A 25048-nucleotide genomic window follows, 5' to 3' on the forward strand; every position below is an offset into this window, starting at 1 on the left:
ATATTTTACATTTACGTAGATTTGACTTATCTACATAAGCATACATTTTTAAATTCTATTTTTATGCAAAATAACAAAAATATCTATTATTCTATATTATGATAAAATGTAACAAAAAAAAAACATCCAGAGAAATCACACTGAAAAATGGAAAGTTTTTAAGCTCAAAACCTATACTATAGACATTTCCATTGAGTGAATGGATATTTTAAAATGTTAAATTTGAATTCAATGATAAATCATTGTACATGAAAAACTTTTTCAACGAAAACAGTTTTTTAACCTTTATGTCTAATGATATTTCATAATTTATTTATGTTACTAATTTATTTTTCTACTTTTTATTTGGTAAATTGAAGTACACCATTGAAGAAATTTGTACAAAAACATCGTATATATTATATAATAATCATTATAATGGGAAGGATTTAAGTTATCAAATCTAAATTTTTACAGAATCATTATTTTGTATCTCTTAACAAAATAAAAGTGTGCTAGTTAAAAAAATCTAAAATTAAAATTTTTGAACTTCTCTAATATATATATATCAGTATGAAAAGTGTTATGGTTATAACTTTAAATTAGTTCAAATATTTGGAATATTTCATTGGATACATAAAAAAATAAATACCTAATGTTTATAATTATTGCAAAAAGTTTCGAATCCCAATGGTTAATATTATTTTTAATCATAATATAATAATAATAGTAGATGTAAAATAAAATTTAGTATAAAACAAAATTTTGACTACCTACATAGTAACTTTTATATTTTTAAAACGTTAAAAGCTTAATTTTTGAAGAACTGTGTAATACATTTTTAAAATTTTGACAAATCTTAATATTTTTTACTAGCATTTATATAAAAACAATTCTTGATTTTCAAATACATTTATATGTAGCTTAAAATTAGTCTAAATATTTCGAAATTTTCAATGTGTATAGAAAATTTTTATTTTAATAACAGTGAAGTATTTTTAATTCTTACAACAATCATTATTTTTAAATTACAACAAAACTGTTATTTCACGCTTAAATATAATCAAATTTTATCAATTTTTTTTGATAATTTTAAAATGTACTGGAACTATTTAATATATTTATACTCTTCCCTGCAAAAATGCTAATTAGATGAAATTTTCTCCTATAAAGCATTATTAAAGTTAAATTATGAAACATTATTACTTTCTTAAAATGTAGTAACGTTCAGATACATATTTTATTTTGTTTAAATTGAAAAACATACATCGTTGTATAAAATTAGAATTAATAAATTCATCTCTATTTTAAAGATCTAAAATACCTAATTGTAATAAATAATAATAATATGATAATCATTCATACATTGAACTATGAGAGATAATAATTATTTGTAATAGTTTAAAAATAATATAGATACCTACGCAGATATTAAATTGTATATACATATTTATTTTATCTCCATGTTAACTTTCAAGATTGTTTAAAATGCATACGATTCGTATTTTTTAAATTAATAGCTAATACAAAATTAACTTTCTCATTTAAACCAATAAACACTATGCATTTAATTATTTAAATAAATACTAAAATTACAATAAGCATTAACAAATAAAAAACTGTGGCTATATCTATATTTTTAATAGATATATTTTTTTGAAAAATTTTGGTTTGTACGACAATGTTAAACAACATAAATAAAACTTAAAAATAAGTATTAACTTTATGATATTTATATAGGTATTACATATTAAGCACTAAATCAAATAATCTTAAGTCTTTGTAAACTCATATACAAAACCAATGTCTACAGCGAGAAAAATTAATTATGATGGAAGATAGAATATTGATTATAACTTAAAAAATTTAAATATTAATTAATCACAATTTATAAAGTTAAAATTTTTACATAATTATAAACTGTAATAAAATAATTGTTCGTGTTTTTATAGTATTAAATAGTAAATAATATAAAATATTATAAATCACTTTAATAATATATAATTTAATACATTTATGTACGTGATGTGAGAAATTCCATAAAAATAAAAATTTAATGCGTATAATTTTATTTAATAAATTAATTGCTATCAGTAATTACATACAAAGAAATTTGTCCAATTAAAAAAAAAAAAAAAATACATTTAAGTACATTTTATAAGATGGTTATTAAACTAAAACTTTCATTTAATCTTCATTTTTATTTTATTAAACAAAACTTGTAAAAGTAAATATTAAAACCATTTAAGACATAAAACTAAACCTTCAAGAACAGTATCATATACAATTAAAAAGTAAAATTTATCAAAGCTTAAAAAAATACATCTATATATTATAATCATGATTCGTTTTACCATATAGATATACATCATTAAACACATTTTAAACACTTCGTATATTTTATAACAATACGTTCGTAGTAGTTTATATAACAACACAAACTTTTATGGTAAAAATAATTTAAGGAAATACATATACGTAATTTATTGGTTAACTGAATTTTTGGCAATATTCACACCTTACACTACAGTAAACTACTTGTATATAGTAAAGGGTTCTTTCTGGATCATTAATCCAATGGTGAAAAAAAAAACAATGTATGTAAATCTCCCTTATGAAATGTAGTTATAGTAGAAACGATTCGGTTCGTTGATGTATTATTGCCTACATATAGCGTTCGATAATGTGAGATATATTCATAGATTTTTTTTAGTTAAATTCAAGGCACAAAATTATCGGACTTTTTTTTTTTTTACTCGGGAATTTAAGAATATCATAAAACATTTAATAGATTAAACATAAATTATATAAAAACCATTGTTATAAATTGCGATTCAAGATATTCTGTTTTTTTTTTAAATATTTTAATAAGTAGTACTAAATTAGAACACAATATTTGACAGCAATTTAACAATAGTGTAACTGTGTAAGATTTTCCGTTTATGAAACAATGTAACATATTACTCCTGGTGTTTAAAAGATCTAAGCGGTAAAAGGAATATTATTTGTTTTAAAATAATGTTTTTTTTTTTTTTTCCATTAAATTTTGGAGCGAAAATTTTTTTTAATTTCCGACATTGAAGTTGGTTTCTATAAAAAAAAAAATCCTAGTTGATACTTTGGGACATAAAAGGCAAAAAATAAACAGTACATTTTTGAATAATTTGGAGTTGCTAACAAACATCTATATATTATAATATGCATAATATAAATTCTATACATAGGACCTTAATCTATTTCTATTAAATATCTAAAACAAAAATCTTTTATAGTCAATAAATTAGACATTTTTCCATTATAAACAATATTAGTGTTGTTGTTAATAATTCTCGGAACATTTTAATATGATTCAAACAATTTTGTTTTTTGTTGTAATTCAAAAAGTAATTAACTTAGAGAATTAATATTTTATCAACACGTTTTAATTTTCAAAATACTTTGACTTTTTTAAAATTCATTTATAGACGTTAAAAATATGTAACTTTTTAATATTTTCTTTAATTCATGATAGCAATATTAATGTAACATTTTAGTGAAACAAGCTTAAAAATTTAACATCATCAAAAATTTTCATAAGTTCATAATATATTTAAAAAATTGGATAAATACATATTATAATCTAAATTTTGATTTCTCTATTATTATTTGAAAATTATTTTGTTTTAATTTATAAATATTAAATGCGAAGACTTAAAACTTGTCATTATTACATGTTTTATAAACTTTTATACTATAAAAATTAGTCTGTACCTTCCTATAAAATTTATAGGAAGGTACAGACTAATTTTAAGCTATTTATATCATTAACCTTTCATACTGTTTCATGTTATTTCATCAATGTTTACTTGTGACTAAATACGATAAATTTAGTTCAATTCATTTAATTAATAAAATACTAATAATGATATGATATGATAAAAGCTTTAAAAAAAAAGGTATTAATTCACAAGTCTCCTTCGTTCAAAAACATTATTCGTGTCATTATATTCGACACATCCATTAAAGTGCCCTACTCAATGACAATGTACACCTGAATCTTACTTTGCAGTATCTATACCAATTTCCCTTATTTTTAAAAATAATCAACTATATAAATGTATTAACCGGCACTGTGTATAGGCAATTTTAATACATAGCTATGTAGATAAATCAGCTGCAGTTTCAATTATACAAAATTACATGATAAAAATATTTTACAAAGAATACATTTTTATTTGTTAGAATAAAAAAAAATACATGAAAATACTAAAAAGCATAAGTTTTAACAATTGACCCCATTATGGTTTTTCATATGTGATAATTCTTTACAACTTGGCATAAAATTAAATTACTATATAAAGATGAGTAAAATTGTTTACTTCTTGAATTTTTGTTAAATCAAAATGTATTTCCTTTTATATTCAAAATATTCACAGGGTTTTTTACCTACTAAATTTGTATTTAAGTATTATTTCTGAATATTGCTAGTAAGTTTCTTAGTTTCTATTCATATATTATAATAGCCTAAGCGTCTTATATGTGTCAACTATTATGCTCTGCAAAAGCTAAACAACCACTTTAGTTTATATGAAAACTTTTAAATGACTCTTTCAGGTGAATTTATTTACTATGACATATTGTAAAAGTTTATATTACATATCGCTGTTTGTATATAAATACTTAATCCGGGATAATTTAATATATACCATGGACCATGATGTTTAATAATGTATACAGCTAAGTAATATTTAGCCATTTTTTAAGTGACAGAATGAAATATGGTTGACCTAATTATTATTTGGATATTTTTTTGTTTTAGATGAACAGATGACTTAGATTTCGAAAACACGTCTCAAACTATATACTAAATAGAAAATAGAAACCGACCAGGTTTTGATTGGCAAACGTCTATCGTAAAAGCTTATTATTTTTATTTTATTAAATTTTATAATTTACGCAGAATAATATGCTGTGTATAATACTTTATTTTTTAACAATATTAAATATCAACACATAAAGTGGTGAGTATTGATATTATACATAATAAGACAAAATAAAAAAATTAATTACTATTATGGTAGTTAAAATAATTTGTAGTTCTATATATGAAAAAGGTATTTTTAATAAAATTGTTTAATAAATGTGGGAACGTTAATAGATTTAGTCGTACGTGGAATTATAATAAAAATTTCTTTTAAATACGTAAAAATATTATGAACCAAAATAAAAATTAAAGTTATGAAACCACATTAATACGAGATGCGTATTTTGTTGTTATATACTATACTTTAGTTAGTAGACTACTATGTCTATAGACAATATTATTTATAGTGTTTTGTGCGAAGTATTTTGCCATATATAAAACTGAATCCTAGTAAATGATTGAAGGAGGAATTTCAGTCAGTAGGTACAAAGTTTATTACTGCTCACACAGGTCTGATTTCTTTTCAAGACTTTATTTTTAAATAATTTTAACACATTTTCTAAAATATCATTTCTAACTTTAACTTCTTTTTGTATGTTAATTTATGTAAAACTCATAAAAATATTAAAAACATAATCTATGACCTTAGCACGTTAATAACTTTTTTTTAACATCGGAATTAAAAAATTAAATTAAAATCTTAAGTAATTTTTTTTTTTTTATCATCATGTAAATACATTAGCTCTAAAATGTGTTTAATTTAGTGTTTATAAATTTATAAATTTTTATTTGAATGCAAAATTACCTATAACCTATTAATCATGCTACATAATAATTTAATGATTCAAGTTTTCTACAAGGTTTAACAAAAAATTATTTTTTTAAATATATTTAAAATTAATTATACATTTTAAAATTCAGTTGAGCATTTTAACAGTTAAACAAGTTTTATATTTAAATGGGAATCAGCGGGCTATGATAGCTACAAATAACAAATTCTTGGATGTCAAAAAGATATTTTTTCAAGAAAATTTTAAATAATTTTAAGCTTATTTTAATACAAGTAGACGGTGTATTCACTATCACTTTTTAAACACAATATTTGTATTAAACGAAAATACAAATCAAATAAACTAGTGAACAATACTAATTTTCTGTTTCACGTAATTTATTAGGTACATTTTCATAAACCATTCAATGCAAAATATGTATAATAGTATTATGAGTTAATCATATTGTTATCATCAAACTTTTAAACACAAAATTAAGCGACATTTTAAGTCTGTAATATGTTTAGTTTTTAAACAAGATTAGGTTAAAGAAACTAATAATTGATTTTATTTAATCATTTCCTCAATTGAAACAGTTTTGTAATAAAACCCTCGTGAAGTGACAAATTGTCCATGAATTTAAACTGTCAGTCTGATAAACCTTTTTCAAAGTTCTATATACTTTAAATTTTCTACAAAGATGATAACCTAACCTATTTTATAAACACATATTTCAAACATAAAAACTGCCACCACCTAATGATGTCATTTAATATAATAAATAATACATTATTCCAAACATAAATTCATTATAATTTACTTTTTATAGTCTTAATACAAAACCCTATAGTCTGTATAAAATTTTCTTTATGTATATTAACAACTATAAGATACTTTGTATTTTAAAGCGTTTGAATGAATAAAGATTTTTATTGAAATTAATAGAAATAAAATCAGAACGGTCCAACTTTTTATAAATCAAGATAATTAAACAATTATTTGAATAATATAAATATTGAAGTTTTAACTAATTTTTGTATTTTTTTTTTTTTTTTTGGTTATTTTGAAAAGTATAGAGATTTATTAGTTGTGATCACTCTAGAGCAGCGTTTCTCAACCTTTTTATTGTGGCGATTCCCTTTTTGAATTTCAATTTTTTAGCGAATCCCTTCATATATATTTTTTTATTTAATAGCATAGATTATTGTTATTAATCAACACAAATATAGTGTTTTGTATTAATTAATTTTATTTTTTTATTATTTTATTTAATTATTTGAACTTTTTAATTTTTATATTAATTTAAATTTTAAATCATACATTAGCGACTCCCCGAATTGAGAAACATTGCCCTAGACTCTAGAGTATCAACTAGGTCGAAATTGTACACTAGAAATCTCCATTGAAGTTAATGATCAGAGATTCAGAGCATTTTTCTACCAGAAAAGATGCTATAAGACACAAAAAAATTGAACAAACATAAATGATTTTAAAATTGCTACACTCAAAAAAAAAAAAAAAATTATTAAAAAATTGTGCTATACATAAAAAAAAAATTATACATTATTTAAATAACGTAATAATGTAGTTAGTACTATTCAATGCATGAATTAACTCGTTGTATACGAAATCTCTAATATTTCAGCTATATTTTTGAATAAAGTACATTTATGAACCGGTTTATTTACAAAAAAAAAAAAAAAAAAAAGAAGCCAAGCAATATATAAAAATATTTTTCGCAGCAATGAGTAATTGTAAACTGTATATAATAGGATTTTGGAGGAGTCGTGAATTTTAGTCACTGCTGACCGCAATATTGCAATCTCCATAACATTGCAACACTACGCAATGCGCCACGATTGGGTTGCAACACTGAATAATTTTCATAAACTCACATTTATGTTTGCTCACCAAAGTGTATATTAATATGTGTAAGGTCGCAGAAGCCTGGCACACGTAAAGGTGGTTACTCAAAAAGTAAATAATTTTTTTTATTTTTTAGTTTAAATACTGGTATACCGCCTATACCGGTTACGAAATCATTCTTGCATCAATCAAACCCTTTAGTATCGATCACAATTTAATGTTATATGAGATTTTTTTATCAGACATCACCATAGTATTATTATTACAACGATAATAATTTCGATAAAACATTAAGGGTAGAAAAAAGAATTTATAATATTATTTATTTTTAACAATTTCCAAAACTATAAATTTTTTATCCTTACAATGGTTATTTTAAAATTAATTAATCAATTCCTATGGGAGGGAGCGATAACCCCCCCTCCATTGCCCCCTCAAAACCATCACTATATTACGACATCCCATTTGACTATTTTATAAATTTATTTGATTAAACTATATTCAATTCAAACTTATAAAATGTACAAGTAAGTTATTGTAAAGTAGGTATAACCCATATTTTAATCAATAAATAATATAATATCACAAACACGTGTATATACGATGTGTTATAGGAAAAGGGTATATCAGTGTTAACTTTTAGTCATTTCCATACTGTCATTTCCATTACCACGCAATTCCAACACGAAGTCGACATTAACAAACACCATTCCATGTTGTGAACCTTAATTATAAGAGTACAATATTCTCAATCGAATGTTTATTACTTAAAGTTAGGATTTGTAAACACCATAAAACACTTGCACGGAAATTAAGAAAAATACACTTAACATTTTCAAAATATCCAGGCAACATATTATTCAATTCGTGTTCTATAAAATTTTCACAGCAAGTGTGCGTGTATAAAATAAATATAGTATTGGGAAATATTCAGAAGTGTTATCAATTTTTTTTAAGTATAATCATACATTTATTAATATTATCCATATTCCGTGTAGTTGTAAATACTGGCAAAGTAAAAAAGTAAAGCAAACATTTAAAATTGAATTTTATCAATCATTAGTTTTATTTATTCCTTAAAACGAAAATTTTTAATGAATTCAAATTAACTAAAAATATTCAATAAATAAATTTATAATAATGATGAACATAGTATAAATCATGGCGATACGATACAGTTTTTGGAATTCATAGTCTAGTAAGCTCAATAATCTATTTGGTATTCGAAGTAATTAAACGATACTTGTTTTAAGATATTACTACTATATTATGGTGAAAATAAAACATTTTCAATAATAGATCCCAGTTATGTCAATAATCACTAATTACCCCCAAAAATACGTTTTTTCAATAAATATAAAAACTAAAAGTTCAATAAAATATTTAATTATGAAACAAAATTTATTTTAATTATTTCTATATTCTTATAAAAATTTAAACATACAGTAATTAGTTCTAAAATAACTTAACATGTAGAAAAAACAATTGAGTACTTTTCAAAAATATTTTTGTTTTTTAATTATCTTATAAAATATTATTTTTTTACGATACAGTATGGTTATTTAAATTTATTAATATAAAATCATATTATATTATGTGTAATTGTGTATATTATAAAATACTATAAAAATATTATAATTTATACTTATTTAAACTATATCAAACACTATCAAAATCTATTATATTATTTTTTTATTATTCAACATAATAAAAATAACTTTTTAATATAGTGCACCTAGATTTACTATTACTATTTTAATTTTACCTTTATAAGGACGCTCCTTACAATAGTTATTGGAAGGTATAGTTTCACAATTTAATATACAAACCTGTAAGCCTCTTTTATATTGGCCCTGAGCCAGCCGAAAATCCTATTGAAAATTAAATCAAGAAATACCAACTAATGAAGACGTGGATGTGCTACATAATTTTACTAAGGGAACTGTATGATAATTAAACGAGAAACGTAGATAAACATAAAGGACCCAGATTTGTAAACCGAAATCTATTTAATTGAAACACACTAGTGAAAATGATAATAACAAAAAGCCAGATAGTCCACTAATTTGAGTGGACTATTCGCCAACGTACCATTTAAACTGATCTATTATAGTTATATTTGTACACTAATTAAGTTTTATAGCAATAGAACTTCTTATAAGAAAAGAAATATCCACAGCAGAGTTTTCCTTTTCATTGTAAAAAAAAATATACATTCACTATTTAAATTACTAATTCATATCTCTAAGGACTAATATACAGATAAATAACATAAATAATAAATTTTAAAATTTTAAATATGAATTATACATACATTTTATTGACATGAATTTCATACTCAGCATCAAACAAAATAAATGTATTAATTTTTTATGGTGTATATTTTGAAATAATTGAGTAAATTATGCTATTTTAATATAGAAAATATTCACGTATTATTTATCGATATAATAGTGTATAATAATTAATAATATGATATACTAACCCATAAGATGTTTTTAAATTATTTAATAGTTAAAATTTATACCCTCGTGCCTTCTATGTTGAATATAACGAATAATAAACGAATACCCCATTATTTTATATACCTATGCAATGATTTATTATTTATCCTATACTCAAAAATTTGCAATTTGCATATAAGGTTTGATAGATTGATTACAAGTTGTAAGCATAAAAAAATATTTTTAAAATTGAAAAATCAAAAGAAAACCACAACTCATAGGCCAGGATTGACGTAATATTCAATAATATTGATTATTTTTAAAACTTAACTTAATCAATTAATTATAGTTACATTAGCATTTTATAACTTAAACTAAATATGAGATTTCGAGTTACGTTAAATTATGTAACATTAATTATTATATACAATTAATTTAAATTTTAATTATACACAAAATATTAAAATTAGTTTTTAAAAAATTAAATTTTCATGAGTTCATTTCAATGACCATATTTCTATTTTACTATTATTTCATAAATATATTTTTTGTAACATGAGCCACATACGCTGATATCAATCATGAAAAATCATAACGTAAGTATACCTTTAATAAATACAAATACCTTATTATAAATTACAATTCTCGCGTTGTTAACATATTAAAGTTGAAAGTTGAGTAAAAACTAATTTTGAATAAATACTGATATATTTCTATGGAGTTTTACAATTATATTTGAACAACTTGGTTTAAATCGTTAAACTTTTGATGAGTTTGTACTGTTTGTAGTATTCAATAAACACCTTTGAAATAAATATATCTGACTTTAAATTGGGCAATGAAAAATGTTTTATTTTATAGTGAATATCTTATACACGTATCCATTATACTTTTAAATATATACAAAAATTGATAAACTTTTGTCTTAATATTTTTTAATATTAAAATGTATGCAAAATCATATTATATCATAATAAATAATAAGTAAATAAATATTAAATATGAGACACTATTACATATATATATATTATAAATATTATATATTATATTATACATCAGAGGTCAGATCTCAAACTGTGGGTCACGATTATGTTTTTATAGATTACTTAAATTGTAGCATTATCATTGATTATTAAATGTGACGATTACTCATATATCAGAGACGTGTTATCTCAACATTATGAGACCATAAGTTATTGCAAAGATAATAACTATTAATAAAAACGAAAAAAAAGGTCATTAGTATTTTGTAAACGGCTAAAATTTAAACTTTTTCCAAAGTGAGTCATACCGTGAAAAGTTTAGAAACCTCTGCATTAGATTAATGTTTAATGATTTTATATTATATGAGAAACGCCACCACAAATTCATCGATTTTTATCAAATATTTAATGACAGCCAAAAGTGCTATAAACGAAAACTGATAAAAATTCTCTTAACTATTAATTAAATTAATCGATGAATAATATTAATCAGTGCAATGAAAAAAAATTGATCGGTGAAATCATTATGACTAAAGACCGGATTTATATGCATTTTAAATTGTAAAATATACATGTATACAAGCACTAAAAAAGACAAAATATTCAACAAAAAAAAATACACAACATGCAAAATTTTATTTTATTTTAATTAATTTTATATTTGGTTTTAATTTTGCAGTGATTATTTTTTATTAATTTTACTTAAATTTTCATAAACAAAAAGTATAAGATGTATAATATAGCAAATATGCAATACAAAAATGGAATTTGTTAAATTGTAATTTAATTTTTAATCACTAGGAAATACATTGTAAAAAATATTTTATTAAAATTAAATAGTAGATACATTGGTGATATAAATAGGAAAAAAGCACGATTTAATGTAGTATGTTAATTGGAAAAACAATAAGTTATCAAAGTATAACAAAATTAGATAAAACCACGTCTCTGCTAAAAAACTCATACAACCAACCTATATAGAAGTTTGGTAACTTATTTTTAGCTTCCGAATATTCTTTAAGTCGTAAAATATTTGATATTATATAAATTATAAACACACGTACCTATAATTTGTTTTTTTTTTTTTTTTGTTATTGTTCAACACCTTTTTGGATCGTTAGATGTATATTTGTACGGTTATTTGTTAAAATATGCAAACATATGCAGAATATGCACTAACGTCAGAATATGTAAAAATATGTAGTATAAAATTTTGATATTTAATCAATCAATTAATAATTTGTGGACATTCATTGAGTGCATTTATATGATGTTGAAAATAGCAACATACATTTTATACAAAATACGGTCTTTAATTATTATAACTTACGTCCAAAACTATTATTCAAGATAACAATTATAATAAACGGTACGTATTTAAATGAAAATGATAATTAATATTAGCTATTGTATTTCTATGTAAATAAATATAATGTTCATTCTTTTGAGCGTTTTACGGCCATCATAAAATTACTTCAATGTTCTTGAAAAAAATGCGTGCATAAAAGTAAATACCGCACTGCAGTGGAAAATATATCCGACATGACCAACACGTGTATACTCAATTTACCTATACAGATATAACAATAAAAATGGGTGCGTGAGAGAGAAAGGGTAATAGAATGAGTGATAAAGAATGAGAGAGCATAAAACGTTTGCCTCATCCCTCCATAAAACCACAAGAAGTGGAAGTTTGTGTTGGTGAAAGGTGTCAAAACCGCGGAACATTTAGATTACGTGTCATGAAAGGTGGCATGCTAATTTAAAAGAAACCACACCCTCTTGGTAAATATGTGTAACTATAAGTACAATCAGCATCTCTATATGTAAAATAAAAATTATAAATTTAATAACATAAATTTATTGTTTAAACAAAATAATGAAATGTTATTAACACTTCAGAAGTTTTTCCTTAGATTTTTGAACAGACTCAATACTTAATGCAATCATCTAATCAATAACTCAATAACTCAAATATACCAACTAGTTAAAATTTACAATAATTTATGGAATAATAATATTGTTCTGAGATGTTATGTATTGTATTATGCATTATAAAAATATGTCTATAATATTTATACCTAACCTTTAGTAAAGTTTTATTGATTAACGAATCAAAATAAATAAACATAATCATTTATTATAATTCAATAAAGGCGATAAAGTTAAAATATTCTAGTTCAAAGGATTTCATATAATGTTATTTATACTTCATCTATTAAGTCGATAATCTTTTTATTTAGAAACTGATTACGATAATAAAAAATTATTTTTTTTTAACTAAAGCAAAATAACATATTATATGCGTTTTCACTTTGACTCATAATTAAATTTTTTCGAATATCTATACCATTTTATTAAATACAATGATAAAAAAAATAATAAAAATTAATACTTAAAAAATCAATAATTCTAATCAAAACAATTTAATATGCTCTTCAATCTTTGCAAGATGTGGCTATGTTTGCTCACAGATAAAAAATATATTGTAGTATCAAAATATTAAAAATATTATAAATTTTTGATCAGAATCAACGACAAAAATAAATAAATATGTAACTTAAAAAGTAACATAACAATTACTTATCGTACTTATTTTAGTATATTGTATATTAAAAATTTTAATTTTCAATACAAATAATTTTAAAAAATATCCTCAAATCAATAAGAATATTTTTATTAATTTGTATAATATCTTGAGAAACAATGATATTTTATATAGTACTATTACAATATAAGATTATGAATAATAATGTATTTCATTAGAAGGTGTAACGACCCTCAACATGGTCAATCAAAATATGAATTAAATTTGTTGATTATGGATATTAATAAAACAAAATAAATAAATTTAATAAGAACTAAATCATTCTATTGCTGAAAAATATAAATAACATAATATAATTATTTTATCTTTTAATAATTTATTCAAATATGTTAAAAACAGAATTGAGAAAATCGCAATAAAATAATAAAAAAAGTTTTAGAATATAAAATTCAGTAAAAATATATACTTATACAGGAAAACATAAATAAATATATCTATAAATTTAAAAATATTTGCACAGTAAAAACAAATTAACACAGGTATTAACGAACAAACACAAAAATTAATTATTAAAATTAATTCGTAAAATATATCAAACATAATATTGTATAATTAAATGGGAATTAAATTTCAATCAATAACTACAATTAATTTACTGTAAATAGAATATACTAATTTAGAAATAACTTAATAATTACAATAATATAAATTTAAAACGAATCATTATTTGTAACTTTAAATGTTTGTTAAAACATTTGTTGAAAAAGATTTAGGGATATTTATTTTACATAGAATTATGAAATTGAACTCAAATAAATTTTGTTTTGAAATATAAAATCTTAAAATCAGTAAAACTCAAAATAATTCATTACTAATATTATAATCATCCCTAAAAATTTCCAATTTTACCATAATTTATTGTTTTAATTTTAAATTTTAAACGCACAAAAATATCAAATATTATTTAATTATTGTTATTATTTTTATAACGAATCAAAATCTATATAAGATATATTTATCTAATGGTATATCTGCAAATAAATGATAATTAAAATTAATTGAAATTAAAGCTTAACAATATTATTATAATGTATACAAAAAATATAGTTTTAAAAATCAAAATACAGGAAATCTTAAAGTAGATACAAAAATTAAACATAAAAGAAGATTAAGTGTAATATTAAATATATATAAATGATATTTTTTTCAAAAAATACTGTAATTCTATAACGATACATCAACAAAATTTAAAAAACTAAATTTATTATGATTATAAAAATTATAATTTAATATTATGAAATTTTTGAAAACTATTTGTATTAAAAACAATATTATTCCAACGATTTTAAAATATAAATCTTAAAATGATATTTATACTTAGAAAAATAAACTCTCATCAACAAAATAGAATTATGTTACATTTTGCGAATTTGTTGTTTTTCAAAAGTAAAATTCATCTAATAGAATTCAAATTAATTAATTTTAATTGTCGATATTATTTTATCCATTACTTCCATTGTTTTTAATATCAAATTTTCATTAGTCCAAAATAATAAGCATTAAAACTCTTAATGGCTAATTATCATGACTAAATTATACGTTTAAGTATTGTAGTTTAACATATAAACATATACGTGTAATATGCGTTATATAATTATATTATATAAGCACACGCATAAAAATTACTTTTTTACATTTATACGACTTTTATGTCCAAAATTAACGTATTATTTATTTACCTTAAATTAATGATTTAAATTTTTAAAAATATGAAAGCATAATATCACCCACGTGTTTTAGTTATGATATTATTTTTATATCTGATTAGAAAAGCTGAGTAAGTAAATTATAATTAAGTATCAAAATACTATAATTTTAAACATTTTTTTACATTCTTAATACGAACGTTTAAAATTAATATTGAATAAAATTAAAAATAATGATACTATTAATTATATTTTGACCATTTCATAACATCTATTTACGATTTTTAATATTATACATGTAATACATGTATGTTTGTAATTATCAAGCTCAATACAATAAAACTGTTTATTTGTAAACTAAGTACTTGGTTGCAATCGGTATAATAATAACTACTATTATGCGCAATGTTAATAGTTTTATAGTATTTAATTTATAATTTTTAAGACTCCCGCGTCATTATCTTTAGTTAAACTGACCCATAGAATATGCAACTCCTGACTTGCTAAATAGAATACACTCTTCTAAAATAGATATTCAACTAAACTTCATTGCGTGTATTATTACCAGTGTAATAAAAACTATCCCAAACCAATAGCTAACAGTGCTACGTAACATAGCCTGTCTCATACTCTGGCGTGTGATGGCCACTACAAAAGAAAAAACTAAATATACTAAATATACACGTAAAAATAAACTCCAAATTAGCGTAGATATTCTTTTGTTCAAATTTTGGGGGTTAAAATGAAGAAACCTTGCTGTATCACAGCCAATTAATTCACCAAAACCACTCCGATTAAATCAAAACTGAAGATCGAAATGCAAAAATCGTCATACATTGACAGTCAGCAATCGATATACATAAGACCTAGTATATGGATTCATGCTAAATGATGATATCCATCTTAAAATCCTATCTAATCCGGGCTTTCAATAGACCAATAAAGGAACTTCACGAAGTTGTAAGTGCAGCGGAACCATACACTTAACCTTCAGTACAGAAAAACAACAAGTTTTTATTATTCATTGTACATTATCATTTTATGTTTATTTCGCTAATCGTTTAATCTAATTATGATTCGATTTAGTTTAAATTGAAATCATTTATTTATTGTGTTATACTGCATGTTTAAATCATACGTATATAATAATAATAATAATGGCCATCGATAATTAAATTAACATTGTTTGAAAATATTTTATAGATATTTCACAGTTTTAATTAATATAAACTCAACTAATATAATTTTAGAATAATAAATTTAATTATATATTATTTACTTACCCTTTTTAGCTTAATTTTACAGTTGTTCAATGAAGAACCCAACGAATAAATTATCAATAGACATCTAAAATAAAAAATAAACAAATTAATTATTATTATTCATACTCAGATTGACTATTTTAGAAGCTTAAAATTTAAATACCATAAATTTACTGAGTATTTAGTAAAATTTTTGTCATTTCTCATGTCAGTATTGATAAAAATATAAGGATATGTATAGATACATAATTTATACAGCTAGTATTGTCATACTATTTTTTGTTCTAAATATTAAATAAAATTTAAAAATAAAAAATCAAATAAGATTTCATAGAGTACATAATACAGAGTATTAAAATAGCTTAGAGAGCATTTTTATTTGTTATGCTGAATTGTAATTTCATAAAAAATATGTAAGTAATAGTAAATTATTTATTTTTAAAATAATTATTGTATCACAGTTTATACATTAGGAACCATTAATTGTATATTTGTACTATATTAGAGATTATACGAGTTCTAATTATAAAAGCGACTAACTAAGCGGTTTATTATAAATTATATTTCCTATTAAATGATTGTGATTTTAACAGTAATGCTAAACACCTATATATAAAAGCCAATTAATTATTAAACAATATTCACATATGACATTATTTTACTGTTATGTAGTAACTATAGTAAGTATGTCACTTTATAACTCGATTTGTATTTGTCAGTTTATAGTGTTTATAACTACCGTGATATAAGTTGGTTAATTAATGTTCCTATAAAGGACTTAAAATTATTCTATAAGTTTTATAACTCAATTTTAATAACCTTTTAAGATTAAATTTAAATGTATTGATTTGATTGTTCAGTAATTTTTTTTTTTTTTTTTTGCAAAGGTAGTAACAAAGAAACATTAGTACAATATAATATTCGATGGGTCTATTGATTCAAAGTTTTCTTAAAAGAACAATATGAATAGCTCAGTTCGACCCAGTAATATTTTCAAACATAAGCGCCTGTAATATATGTATTATAAGATAGTAAAATAATTTTATTTTTAATTAAAGTTTTTGAGCCTTAAATTAAAGATTCAAAAAAATCCAAATATTGTGTATATTAAAACTTTTGCAAGTTTTTTTTCATTCAAAAGGTTTTTAATTGAAAATAAAACTGATGCGATACTTCAGAAGAATTATTTTACTAATACAAATTTTACCAAATACAAATTTAGAAACATACTCGTATTATACGAACTCTAACAAACTAACTAAATCCCTTCGTTTTCTATATATTATATAATATGTTACATATTAAACATCATTCCGCAATGTTTAAAAAACAATTTTCTTCATTGCTTATGAGTTAATAGTATAAATAATTATTAACGGGTCCATTCAAAGCGATATCATGTAAAATATTTAAAATATTGTGTAGTAAAATCGTTTAAGTGGCCTCATTTTATGAAAATTTGATTTCAGGTTCTTAAATCTATATACTCATCACAAAAACGTGTTTGTAACACTTAATCATTACCTAAGGTGGACGTTTGACTATCTGAGAGATGATGCTTTTTATTTCAGTCCTAAGATCAATAAATGTAATACCTACACATTTTATCTGATATAAAACGTCAAGAAAACAACTGCTTAGGTAGTATTTTTTAGATAAATTAAGTTACAAAATAATATAATAATATTTAATATACTATATCCATTTAAAATATTAGCGTTCTGACGTAAACGCATAGAAATAATCCTACATATTATTAAACGCGAATTCATTCAGCTTGACTTTTGTTTTACATATTAAGTCTTCCAACAATTTATGCATTTCGTATTGGAATCAAATATCCAACAAAGCATTCTCACACTAATTCCGCGTACGTTTATTTAATTTTTTTAACTCATTTACGCATAAACGACGTACGATACACACAGATGTATTCGACCAATCGTTTAGTGATCTCTTAAAATGTACCTCGTCTAAATGATGATGATGATGATAATAATAATAATAATAATGTGTAATAGTTGTAAAAAAAAAAAACAGGAAAATGGAAAAAAATGGAAATAAACATAAATTGACTATGGGGGAAATCTGCCGTCACGCGCAGACGAATCTGAGAACGTGCACTCACGTGTGTGTCTAATGACAAAGTGCGGAGGCAAGTCTGAACATCGCGCCCTCCACACGTCGTCGTAGTCTGCGCAAGAGATATCGTATCGTAAGCTTGAGGACGGGCTTGCCGGTAGCTAGGAGAAAAGAAGGACCTACAACCACCGCCACCGCCGCCGTCGTCCAAAAGTCACGTGCACCGCGGCAACGTGATGGAGATATACAATGGTTTTTCAGCGCGAAAGCATTTCGACCTGCAATGATATATATATATATATATATAAATTATATTATATTAGACTTGCGTCCGCGTAATATATACATATACAACGCCATAACGGCATATTGTACGACAAAAAGCGTGGAAATCGATTCGTTTTCTTCCCCCCCCCCCCACATTTCTTCGTTTTCCTTGAGAAATACAAGCGCGGCGGCGGTCGAATTGCTGGCGCACGTGAAATATTCCTGCACTGAGCTTATGTCAGCGATTTGTATGCAGCACAAACGGCCGCGGAACCATACGTTTATAATAATACATAATGCACGCGTGTACAGACGACGTTCGATCCGGTCTCGGTATACGATTCCGGCTTGTCTATTGACCGAGACGACCATAGTGCTTGGACCAAGTACATTCACGTTCTGCGAGTGCACGCCGTAAGCATGTACAGATATACTGCAGAAGTCTTGCATTGCAATTTTATAGTACCCAGCACGCGACGACCAAACGAAATTGTCGTGCGCTGGACACTATTATTCGTAGACCCGCAGTCCAGAGGTTGTTCCAGTAAAACCTAGGCCGTATAAACGAATATATTTAATAAGACTCGCGTTATCTCGCCAAATGGAAAACGACCTGTTTTTAATTTTCATACTATTGTGTAGTTATACGGTTCACTACATGAAGTATATGTTTTATATGTATATCGAATAAGCTTAATAATAAAACAATTGAACAATTATATTATTTTTAAAACACATAACACTTATTGATCCGGTGAAAATTCTCGAGATTTTTCATGCACCTAGTCTCTCTACAAAATTTGATACTGCAAATATACATTATGGCGTATAAGCTATCATCATCATCATCACCATCAGCGCCAACCATCCGCTAGACTATAATATAATATGATAATATTATAACACGAATTTTTAATGGTACAAAAATACGTAATATATGCGTATAAATTAATGTATAATATTTGTAATTAACGGTTAGGTTTACTTACTCGTTCAGTAAAAAATAATATTTAAACCCGTTAAATTTTAACTTACGCACTATAATGTGATAAAAATGTTAAGCCCCCGAACCTATGAAAGTTTAAAAGTATCTTAGTTTTTATTTTATAGTAATAAATTACGAAAAACAAAAGTCATCGTGAACAACTTTTTACTCGGATACCTAATACTGATTAAGTTCATAATTTTGCGTTTGTGCGTTTCCCGCTTATGGACGACTCCCAACTTTTTTAATACCTGGAGTTTTTGAGTGTAAAAAATGTGAATAAACAATATCAACATTTTCTGAATTATTTTTTTATTGTGTTCTACCCTAACTCGGAGGGTACTTTAACAATTAATATGCCGCTACTGGAGGTATACATTACCTAACCTAGTCTAATGTTAAAATCACATAATAACCAAGTATTGTTAAGTTTTAAAAATATTTATGTTAAAAAATCAATTATTTAATTACTAAAATATGTCAATATTATAATAATTGATTACAATTTGCAATCAATAAATATATTCTGCAATACCTTTTTTGAAACATATATAATATATAAAATGTATATTATACATACTAATTACGGAGGTCAATATTTAAAATTTTATACTTTATATAGTTTTGTATTTCTAGAATAATGTGAAAATAAAATCAGTGAAGAAATACAGAGAACAATTGTTTAAAAAAAAAAACATTTTGGTATACTCAAAATGTTTATTCTTCAAATGCGATATTTTTTTTTTCTTGTTACGCACCTTTGTCTTTAACAATAGACAAACGTCTACGTTACGGTATTATGCATAAAAAAAAATATATAATAATAAGTATACCTAGATTATATTATAGACTTCTTACGACTTACCTTAATACTATGCATAGACGGTTATCCCTTCGGGCAAAAGAATCAATCGAATAAAGTACTGTTGTATAGATTAAATAATACTCAATATTAGATTTTAGATCTTGTACCTGCCCACTAATCATTTATTTTATGTGACCCATTGTTTTTCAACTCTGACGATGGATCGAAATAGTTTCATTATATTTATAGGTATATCTACCATGTGAGGTGTAATTTTGTAGAAATTTCAGTTGTTAACACAAACTATTTGTGCTGGTGTGGAATTATCGAAAGAGATTCAAGCTCATTTACTTCCTTTACGCGAAAAATAATATAAAATATTTATACAACAGTGTAATGGTTGTGTTGTGTTTAGAAAACACGCAATGCAATAGATTGTACGCACGTTCATAACATAGAGTCTAGTGATAATTTTATTTATAAGCTTACGTGGTGTTTCATTTTCATTTTCACAATAATATAACATACAGTATAGATGTGTGTGGGGGGATGAGGGTTCCAACCTGAAATAGTGTTAAACAAAATCTTTATATTAGTAGAAAATATTAATTTTGATAACAGATTATTGTAGCATTATTTTTACTTTTAAAATATAAACAAAACACATAAAAACTGTTATTTAAAATAATTAACTGAAATATTCTAGATTTCACTCACACGTTGTGACCGAATCTACCAATTATTTTACAATGAAAAATGAAAATTATAATTTTTTGAAAGAAGCAAAAATATCTATCGATCTTAAAATATTGTTTTTTTATTTATTTTTTTAAAAGTATTTTCTATTAAAAGGAGTGTTTCAAAAGTTCCATGTATGTATAATACACTTACTTATACATTGAATATTATTATTAAAAGATAAAAGAAAAGAAAACATTTCAATCTTTTATACACAATTTTCCTAATTAATTTAAACATATTTAACATAATCAACTTAATAACTTGGTAAATAGATACAAAAATCTGAAAATTAGAGACTAATTAATCGAAATAAATAAATATTCACTTATAATTAATTCACATTAGATATAAAGTAATTTTAAAAGTTCTTTTCTTCAATCTCAAATTGTTATTAAAACACTATAATTTATTATTATTATTATTCATCTCGGTTCAAATAAATATTTAATCTTGTTACTAATTTTAAATCAACGATAAAATGTGTATCTCGAAGAACGATTATTATGAACGATTTACTATTAATAATAGAGTTAGCAGAACGTTAGTTTAAATCTAAGTGTATGTAAATTAAATTTATGAGAATATATAATACTGACAATATATTATAAAATATACTATAATTAATAAACATCTAGTAGTTAAAATTTCTAAAAACCAAAAATAAAAATAAAATTCTAATGAATTTAAAAAAAAATTAATTATTATTCGAATATTATAGATTTTAAAAATAAATCTAAAAACAACCCTTTCGTAAAATGAATACATTGAATTAAAAACAAAAATTTCTTTAAAAATTATAATGTAATAATCTCTAAGATGTTATAGATTTAGTTAGAAATTTTTTAGATACAATTAACTGTGCGAATCAAAATCCATGGAGAAACTATATAATAATATCACGTCGTGAATCCTACAAAAAATATAAATTCATAAAATACAGCACGAAAAAATTTACAATAATGATGAAAACATTAATAATAGTACAATATTTTGATAACTTAAAATTATATTCCGTATGAAGCTACTCAATGATGACAAAAAATGTATTTCATTTTTTTCCCCTGTCAGCGTTGGCACTTGTAATAAACTTAATATATTTTTAACTGTTACTAGTAAATATTAAAAAATACCATCACATTCCTATCGTAAAAAATTTATAGAAATAAAAAATTAATCATAGTATAAAAACAATTTATTGTAGAATTCAATACTATGTTTTCTTTCAACTTTCCACTATATTTTAGCGCCCCGTAAACAAAACGCAAATCACACTTCATTGCAGTAATTCGGCTAAACAGGGTAAAACTAGCAACAGCTTGTTTCGTTCAGAATTGTAAATCTACAATGACATTTATACATACCGACCGGCTACAAGAATAATATATTTCTGGATCAAAAGAAAAGACGGAGTGATGATTTCTTTTATTAGATGCTCTATACGCAATACCCACACAAATATTGCTTTGCCACCATCGTGCTATTCGCTGAAAATGCTGGTTGAATAATGAAAAACGACATCTACAAACACGTATTCGGTATTTACAAGACAAAGTAAACGGGATCAATGCAAGAGACCTTCGCGTAGCGAAACAAACAGTTATTTGCGCATGGTATAGGCCTAACCTCGAAAACAACGACCTTTGCCTGAGCTCGACGTAAATTAAAAATCTCACGTCTTATCCCACGTTATCACCGTTTTGTCTCACTCTAAATACAATTTTCTGAAATAAATCCGCTCGAAGTCTACTTTACAAAGATTTTTCAGCAATATAATATATCATGACACTTAATAGTTATTATATAATTAACAATACAACAGTAAAATTTTAATTTCTCACGGCGGTGTATATTTGTGTTTTGAATTTCATAAGGAGCAAAGAATGATTTACAATGATGTATATTTTTATTTTTTAAATTCTGATCGGTTAGGTTATTATATTGATTTTATCTTAATGTGGTTTTTTTTTTTTTGTAAATAAATATCTACACAATAAGTTGTTAATAAAATGCTTCAATTTTCAAAAATGGAGGTGGTTTTGGATATTAAATTGGATCTAACTTGTACTTTAAAGAGGTCAAATTTAAAAATTCTCAGTACTTATTTTTGTAATGAGGAAGAACAAACAAAAAATTAAGAAAAAATAGGAATTTTTGTAAATATAAATCTAATTTTTACAAAATCGATTTTGTTTTTTATGTAATATGAAAACGAATAACCGTTTATATTGTCGTTTTTTATTTACGATAAAATCATCGAAACCATTTTTAATCAATGTATAGATATAAAAAATTTAATTCTTTTAAATGTCGATTAAAAATTATTTTCTGAGTAGAAATGCTTGGAAAATGAATACAAAACTTCTGATAAGTTGTTAATTTATCAATTAAAAAATATCGAAAATCTATAACCACGATATTTTTTTAAGCGTTTTAAGTTGAAACTAACAAAATTCAGAAAAATCGCGAAAATTAATAAGATTTTGTTTTATTAGAAATTCATGAGAATTTTTTTTACATAATAAATAAGATTTAAAAATTGAATACAAGGTTCTTTAATATAAAGAATATATAAAATATATATATAAATACAAAATTATACCGAAAATTCAAATCAATTTTTATGAACATTTCAAAATCAAATGTCTACGACATTCGATATTCATCCGCAAATATATATTTACCCGCAAATAGTTTTTTTTATATTTTATTGTATTTAAAAAAAAAAAAAATAGTAGTTACTTAACATCTTTTCTAAATTTTTACATTATTATTTTCATTAAACAATAAAATTTTCAATTTTTTTCAACTCTTTTTGAATTGTTTATAGATATGAAAAATATACCATTATTTTTAGTTTTTTTCTATAAATGTCAATGAAAAATGATTTTCTAAGTTAAATTCTTGAAAATTTAATACCAAATCTCACAAAAGTTATTCTTATATCTTTATTTTAGTTCAGCCATGTATGCTAATTGCATAGCATTAATATCACGTTGTTCCACTTATATTATTTCGTGTATGAGCCAATCTACTACGTTTTTTTTTCGTTTTTTACCATTTACAAACAATCTATTACCAATCACTTTCGTCATTTCAATCGGATCTGAAGATTTTCTTCAACAGCTATATTGGTGATTTATTAATTGACTTGTTAATTAATTATTAAACTTATGCGGTAGAGTACCTACGGATGCTGCTTTCCTTCCGTAGCTATCTCAATCACAAGGCTTACTATGAAAGTCTTATTACGCTATTACAATGACTTGTAATCCACCAACAATACCTCATCTGACTATTTAGAAGACACGTATACAGAGTGGACTAAATAGTATTAATAATATCTCTCCAACAAACAAAACTAACACTAATACACACAAATGATTTATACAAAACAGTCTATAATTAACATTTCTACGGTCTACCCAAACCAAACAACAAAAAACATTCACCTCAACTAATTTTTATTTTATATTTAATTTACTATCCACTGATTCAGAAATTATGAAAGCTGAACCATCGAAATCCATCACCAAGCCGAACTCTGTTACCAATACACAATCATCACTAACATAACTTCTACCACCACCAATATTTATTAATTCTCTAATATTATGGGGGGGGGGGGTTGACTTGAATGCCAAACACCTCTTATGAGGTTCATTAACAACTAATACAAAAGACAGAATGTTACTAAACATAATAAACAA

General features: G+C 23.7%; 1 protein-coding gene across 4 annotated transcripts in view; it reads right to left on the reverse strand.

Annotated features, from left to right (window-relative positions):
• LOC112602653 overlaps window positions 1–25048 on the reverse strand; it is a 146506-nt gene that overhangs the window by 108923 nt on the left and 12535 nt on the right. The window contains exons 2-3 of one of the 4 annotated variants that reach the window (XM_025350844.1): window positions 18590–18821; window positions 16483–16546 (exon numbers count right to left, since the gene is read on the reverse strand). The gene's annotated coding sequence lies outside the window, so the exon portion shown is untranslated. Of the gene's footprint in view, window positions 1–16482; window positions 16547–18589; window positions 18822–20660; window positions 20680–21089; window positions 21161–25048 lie in introns of those variants that run through there. The other 3 variants (XM_025350845.1, XM_025350846.1, XM_025350842.1) reach the window with 3 other exon arrangements.

Source organism: Melanaphis sacchari, unplaced genomic scaffold, assembly GCF_002803265.2.
Source record: "Melanaphis sacchari strain LSU unplaced genomic scaffold, SCAv2.0 Contig8_pilon_pilon, whole genome shotgun sequence".
Taxonomy (NCBI): domain Eukaryota; kingdom Metazoa; phylum Arthropoda; class Insecta; order Hemiptera; family Aphididae; genus Melanaphis; species Melanaphis sacchari.